The sequence below is a fragment of the Bos grunniens genome, chromosome 19 (genome assembly GCF_055505025.1).
Source record: "Bos grunniens cultivar Pamir isolate PY7600 chromosome 19, Bosgru_T2T1.0, whole genome shotgun sequence".
Lineage (NCBI taxonomy): Eukaryota > Metazoa > Chordata > Mammalia > Artiodactyla > Bovidae > Bos > Bos grunniens.
The window spans coordinates 6,007,044-6,014,348 of NC_141183.1; the positions used below are offsets into that span (position 1 = coordinate 6,007,044).

At 53.8% G+C, this 7,305-nt stretch overlaps 1 long non-coding RNA gene across 1 annotated transcript; it reads right to left on the minus strand.

Moving 5' to 3' along the window:
- Nucleotides 1–1,727: 1,727 nt before the first annotated feature.
- LOC147350996 (uncharacterized) lies at nucleotides 1,728–3,042 on the minus strand. The gene is made up of 2 exons (XR_015146820.1): nucleotides 2,310–3,042; nucleotides 1,728–2,210 (listed from the first exon to the last, which is right to left on the minus strand). It is a non-coding gene; the product is annotated as an uncharacterized LOC147350996 (long non-coding RNA).
- Between the last annotated feature and the right edge of the window lie 4,263 nt (nucleotides 3,043–7,305).

Sequence of the window (7,305 nt, forward strand, 5' to 3'; positions counted from 1 at the left end):
AAATCAGGGGAACAGGCAGGGATTCTAATAGACAATGTGAAGAACTTCCCAGCTGTAATAGCTTCCCAGAAGAGGGTTCACTTGAAGGGGCTTTGTAGGATGGCCAGGAGGAAAGAGCATACCAGTCAAAGGCAACACCATATGTAAAGCCCAAAGATATGAAATGGCCAAGGATGTCCAAGGAAGTGCAGTTATTTGGGTCTGGCTGGACAGAGGTTTGTAGGGGGAGAGTGACCAGGGATAAAGCTGAATCAATGGGCTGGTCCCACTCCTGGGAAAATTATTCAAGGAATATGGACTTTCAGTGAAGGTAACTGGGAGCCATTGAAAGTAGTAGCAGGGGAGCAGCATAATCACCAGCACGTTTTAGGACAAGCACTCTGGCTGCAGAAAGGGAAGTGGACTTAGGAAACTTGCAGCAGTAACACAAGCTGAAGGACCATCGCAAAGCTCTGAGAGCCTGAGTGGCTGCAGGATGGAGGGATAGAGGGCAGAAGGGCCCACTGGGTGAGTATGGACAGGACTTGGTGACTGGTGGGATGTGGAAGAATCTATGAGTTCTGCATTCCTGGTGTGGGTGATGGGCAATGGACACCACTAACCAGGTCGGACATAAGAAGGAAGAAGTTTGACAGTGAGGTGATGAATTTACCTTCTGACGTCTCAACTGTGGAGTTGCAGGGGGACCTTCAGGTAGGGATGGCAAAGTGGTGGTTGGACACGTGGGGGTGTGTGGGTCATCCATGTACACGTGACTCTCTGGTCTTTTTTTTTTTTTTTTTTTCCAACTGGACTGCACAACTTTCGAGATCTTAGTTCCCCAGCCAGGGATCAAACCCCAGTGAAAGCACCAAGTCCTAACCACTGGACAACCAGGGAACTTCCTTCTCTCTGGTCTTTTAAATTGTGGGCCTGTTGCTTTTTCTCAGGGCCCCCAGGAACTTGGTCACATCTAGAGGAGGGTGGGCGAGCCACTTGGGGAGGAGAGACCCTCCTCTGGCATAATGAGAGAGGGTGAGTGGGAATACCTAGGGAGGAGCCCCCTCCTTGTGAGATGCAGGTCTTCAGGACCAAGGAGCGTCCCTCATGTAAGATAGAAAGCTCTTCATCAAGCTGTTCTTGGCCTGGCCCCCTTGGCTGAGCAACTGCTCACACATGGAGCTTAATGCTAACAAGAAGCAAATGGTCTTCCTAAGAGACTTTTGGGTGAGAAGCCCAAAGCCCTTCTTTGCCATGATGGCTATAGGAAGTGCAGGCTCAGGAATGGAGGGAGAAAGAAAGAGAGGAAGACTGGGGGATGGGGAGAGGGAGCGGCAATCAGCAGCGAGGACTCAGGGGGAGGAGGGGACTGGGAAAACGGGATAAGGGAGACAAAGAGGTATCAAGTCCTAGGGCATCACCAACAGGCTGGAGCAACTGATGAACAATTCTGACTTTGACCCGAGTCCTTCAGAAGCAGCCCCACCATCTCTTTCAGTGTCCTGGGGAGTGCGAGCGTCCAGCCGGCTCTCTCCTGGACGCCCATCTTTGTCAGACGCCCACACACACTCCATACAGTGTCCTCGAGATGGTGGGCAGCACGGCCCCCTCCTGCCAGGCCATGTTTGCCATCCCTGAGCCAGAGACCTGCTGACTGGTAAGCCTGGGCGGGCGGAGTCCTCCCGCTTCTGCGGTGGAGAGTAGAAACGGAATCAGCCTCTTTCTTTGGACTTGCTACCTGACAGTACTGGGAAATCGCAAAGCTATTTATTCCCCTCTCCAGCCAGTGGCGTGCAAAAGCCCACTTCAAGGGACACCGCCAAAGTCAAGAGGCCTCCTCTGTGACCCGGGCCACGAGGCTCAAGGACCAGACAGTGCTTCAGACAGCAGCTGTGTCCAAGTGTCAGTCTGCGATCACCAACGCAGAGCAGGTGGCGACTTCTCAGATGAGGCCGAAAGGGACAGTCGGTCACATGGACCCTTCCCGACTGAGAGTGGTGATGGGGGCGCCTTTGCGGGGGAGGAAAGGGGAGACAGAAGCAAAGCATGTTTGAGATGAGAAGGAAAAGACCAATTTGCCCTGCGCGGCAGCATCTCCCTCTCCATTGCAGAGACCGTGGACCAATTATTCCATCAAGTTCGATATTAGAGAAGCCAACTTCATTAGAGCTTCAAGACGCATGAAACGTTAATCATGGAACCTTGATATTCTTCTGCAAGAGAGACTTACTCTGGAAAGGAAGGGGAAAAAAAATCACACTTTCATTTTCCTTTGAGGTTAATAGAAGGCTAATTTGAAAGCACTCGGTTAATGAGAAAGCTAAAAATACCTCTTGTAGGATCACATGCCTCAGTCCGGGCCTCGGCAGCCCCAACCTCTCCGGAGCAGGAAGCTGGCTTTGGGAGGGAGCAGCAGCCGGGCCCACGAAGGACCAGCATCCACCGCGTCTGCGTCCCCGGATGCTGCAAGTGGTCCCTCCCGGGCGGCCATGTTGCTCGGGAGGGAAGCCGGTGGACCGAGGGAGTGGGGAGAGGGACCGCCCTCCGGAGGCTCCTGGGACCACAGGGCAGGGGCTCCCCGAGCCCACTGCTTACGAAGTTTACCTCCTGGTGAAGAACAGTAACCCCTGGGGTGGTCAGAGTAGCTCCCTGAGGGGCTGAAGCCACAAGGGCAAGAAAATAATGGTTTGTGGAAAATGAAGAGAGGTCTGATTCAGCCTCGAGGATTCATGTGTGTGTGTGAAAGACAGAGAAACCCAGAGAGGAATTTGATTTCAAAGAAGAGACGCCCTGAGGGCCGACAGCTCTGGAGCCGCTCAGAAGGAGAGAGGAAGGTCCTACGTGTCTGAAGAAGTTAACAGTCAAGGGCGCCGTCTCTTCCTTCATCCCCATTCCCCAGGCGTCCAGGTGGATGGACATGGCTTTGGAGCTGGCAGGGCAGGGGGTCGCTCTCCCCACCGCGGCCCCGGACCTTGGGCTCTGGACGAACCATCTGTGGACCTCCACCTGGGCCTCCGTGCTCATGGCATGCTGTGATTCCCTTTGCTCTGCAGCCCTGGCTTTCTGGGGAAATGAAGAAAATGGAGCAGGATAAGGAGAAGGAAGGGACCTGTGCCCCACCCCACCCAGACACACACACACACACACACGTTTCCTCCTCCCAGGGCCTGGTCTGCTCCCCCCTCAGGTGGTCTCACCAGCACTCCCCCCACCATGGCCCCGCCCGCGGTAGAGCTCCCATTGGTTGAAAGATGCTCCCTTTAAACACATGCCAGACTGCTTACTCCCTCCCTTACCTCCCAACCTGGACCCATCGAAGGGAAAGATAGAACGAGTACAGCCACTGGCAGGTAGCTGGCAGATATGGGGACCCCCCTCACACACACACACTCTGAATTCCTCTCCCCTGTAATTCCAGGGTCAGGAGACCAAGGCCCATTCATTGATTCACACAACCAGCCTTTATAAAAGGCCTGCAGTATGCCTGACCAAGGATATCATCGCCAACGAGAAAAGCACAGATGCTCACACAGGCAGATAGAAATTAAACAAATAAATACATTTAACCCAGTATTGAGGAGTCTGGACATATTTGAGTACACATATGAAATGATTTTATGTGGCCCCATAATTCCCCCTAACTGCATTCTGCCAAATCTCCCTTTTTCTGCTCCCTTAAAGACATTTAGCCAAATTATACACATTTTCAGCCCAGTTGTTACAACCCTCTATTTCAATATTGGTCTTCCCAGGTGGCGCTAGTGGTAAAGAACCTGCCTGCCAATGCAGGAGGTTTGATAAGAGGTTTGATCTTGTAAGAGGTGCAGTTTGGATCCCTGGGTCAGGAAGACTTCCTGGAGGAGGGCACAACAACCCACTCTAGTATTCTTGCCTGGAGAATCCCATGGACAGAGGAGCCTGGTGGGCTACAGTCCATAGGATCACACAGAGTCAGACACGACTGAAACAACTTAGCATGCATGCATTTTCAGTATTTATTCCGATTTATTTAGAACTTCAGTCTTGGCAAAATTCAGAGCTCTGTTCCTCCAGGCTTGGCTATGGCTGAATGGATTGGGGTGGGGTCTGTGGGTCACCCCCTCCCTCTGATTCCCTGCCTAAGGGCAGCATCTTGCTGCTGGCCTCTCTGTCTAAGTCTGACCAGCCAGCCCTGGCCCCTCGCTTAAGGTGGTCCCTGCAGGGACCCCCCCCGACAGCATCATTACTTGGTCAGGGAGGCCCAGATCCAGCTTATTCCTTTCTCCATCTTCCCTTCCCCTCCCACGTCTATTCCAGACGGAAACCTTCTTGTGGGGAGTCCCTGCGGAATGGCTGAAGCCCAGATCTCTCCTTGGGGTTCACTCCATCCAAGGCAGGGGCACACAACCTCATCCATCAACGGTGGGAAAGCAGACAGGTCACAGCTACCCCTCCCGGGACCTGGGGCTGCTTCCAGCCACCCTGTCTCCACCCTGCTCAGGAGCAAGAGGGGCCAGAAAACCTGTTGGCCACATTAAACGGCCAACCAGGAGCTACCTTGATGGGGGGGAGAGAAAGATCCCCTGCCCTCCTCCAACAAGAAGGGAGAGACCAGGCTTCCTTCACACACTGCACTGGAGTCAGGCCAGCTTCCTCTCTCTGTCTTGGCCGATGGGGATGGAGGAGAGGTACAGTGATCTTCACGGTAACAGGCCAATGTTTATGAAATGGCACCTGCTTTCCAGGCAGAATCCGTGATGCAGGTCCTATTGCAACCTTCATCTTAGAGGCGAGGAGACTGAGGCACCGGAGGGGCAACGCAGCGTCCGAGGTCATGCAGGATGTGCTGGAGACCCTCCCAGGCTGGTCCTGCAGCCACGCCCTGGGCACTGCCTCAGGGGTGCTGAGGGTCCTGGCTATCCTTCCAGGATGAGTTTGTCCTAAAAGCAGTGCCGTCACTGAGAGGCTTTTAAGCAGAGTCAGGACAGACCCTGAAGCCAGGGTCTGGAGAATTGGGTCAGCCAAGGTACAAGGTACAGCCTTAGCTACTCACATGCTAAGGGGCCACCTTGAGCCCTGGCCTGTTTTCCTACAGCCTGCCCAACCTCATTTCTTCAGGGGGTCTTGGGAATGCTCATGAAGTGACTTGAAAGGGCTGTACGGTCCCCTTGGACCCTGCAAAGGGAAGAGCAGCAGGGTCTTCCTGCCTTGCCCTGGCCCTCGGGTGCACACAGCTCCCTGGAGAATACATTACGCCTCTGAACATAGCCCAGTGACATGCAACTGATGTTCTGTGGATGGTTAGACAGCAGCACAGCTGAGGCCTAGGAAACACCAGACAGATGGATGCTGCCCCCTCCCCATCACCTCTCCTGCACAGCACTGCGTGCCCTGCCTCCCAGGAAGTGGGGAGGGGGCCTGGGCGCTGGTTCTAGGGCAGCCTGGAGGGAGGAGCCAGCCCCCTCCTGGAGCACAGAACCCAGGGATCACCCCGGTGTTCAGACCGAGACCGTGGGACCAATGAGCCCAGGATGCAGGCTCCTGTAGCCGACACACCCGGCTTCAGTTCTGATTCTGCTCCCACTCCTAACAGCTCCTGACTGCTTTCAGATGTCACCCTATTTCACCTCCCGAGCAACCCCGTGGGGAAGGTGTTTTCCCACCATATGATTGAAGAACCAGAGGCCTACGCTACTGTTCCCACACCAGAACTGGAATTCAGACTGCTCTGATGAAGTCCAGAGCTCTCAACCCCTCTGCCGGCCTGGAAGGCAAATCACCCAAGCCCTCCACACCCCCATTTCCTCGTTGGTAAAAGGGTGGAATCAGCCCTCACTTCCCTGAGCATTGAGAAGGTTCTGTGTTGACGGAGAGTCTGGCATAGTGCTTGAACATGGTTGTATTTGTGTGGGTTTTCTAGAGAAACAGAACCGACAGGATGTGTATATAAATAGAGAGAGATGTATTTTAAGGAATTGGCTTATGTGATTGTGGAGGCTCATAGGGGAAGGCGGGAAGACTGGAGACTGGGGGAAGGCATGCAGTCTGAGTCCAGTGGCTGTCTGTTGGTGGCCTCCCCTCTGGCTCTGGGGAGGTCAGTCTTTGTTCTAATCAAGACTTCATCTGATAGTGTGAGGCCCACCTGCCACCCACCCTAGGGAGAGCAATCTGCTTTGCTCCAAGTGCACTGATTTCAGAGTTCATCTCATCCAAAAACACCTTCACAGAAACGTCACAGAATAATGTGTGATGAAATTTCTGGGCACTGTGACCCAGCCAAGTTGACACACAAAATCAACCATCACAATGGTGAACATCCCTGCTGTGGTAGCCATTCTGGGTAGAGGCACCACCCCCTGCCAGCAGCACCCATGGGTCCTCATCATGGGATGTGGCACCCATGACGACCATTTGTGTGTGCATGGTGGGTCCACGGGAATGTGTGCGTGTGGAGGGGGAGGGCTCATGAGTGAACACATAGGCGTGTACACAGTTCTTAAGGTGTAGGACACCCCCCCAAGGGGGTGAGCCAAGCTGTGTGCAGACTCTGGAACAAGAGGGGCCACTTCACTGACCCATCAGGTCCCAGGGAGTGCGGGCAGTTGAAGGAGGTAGCTAGAATGTGGTACAAATCCTGACTCTTGGCCGTGACCCTAGGTAGAACACTGAGCCTCCCTGAGACTCGGTTCAGCCTCAGCAAAGCAGGAATAATGAACCTGGCCACACAGAGCTGCTGGGAGGATGAAACGCACTAATGAAAGCAGCTAACTGGGGCCAGCCCAGCTCCAGCGAACGTAAGAGCCCTCCCTCCCCAACCTCGCTGATGAGAAGAGCACGTCCAAAGCAAAGCAGAAACTTAATTAGGGTTGGAAAAATGTGAATTCCAAGGCTTATTAAATTCATGATATTTTTACTTACCATGTACCCAGAAATATATTTAGCAAAGCAATTTACACCATCACTGGCTGATGGATTGTGGTTTTCCAAGTTGAGTTTTAAGATGTAAATGGGCTCCAATCAGGGCTTGGCTGTGAGAAGATGCTCCCCTCCCATCCTGTCCTGGCCCTTTGGGCTCCAGCCTCACCTGGGCAGCCTCCTGGGGTGGACAGATGGCCCTGAGCTCCTACCTCCCAGGGAGGCTCTGCTGGGAACGTCTCTGCCTGGCGGGAGAGGGAAGGGGTGGGGAGCAAAGAGGCAATATAATAACAGTGATAACAACCATTTATCAAGCACTTACCGTGTGCCAGATACTGTGAGCTTCGCCATGGGTAACTCACTCGCCCCTCCCAGCAACCCCAGGAGATAAAGAGCACCTAGGCACCTCTTCTGAGCAGCTGTGTGACTTTG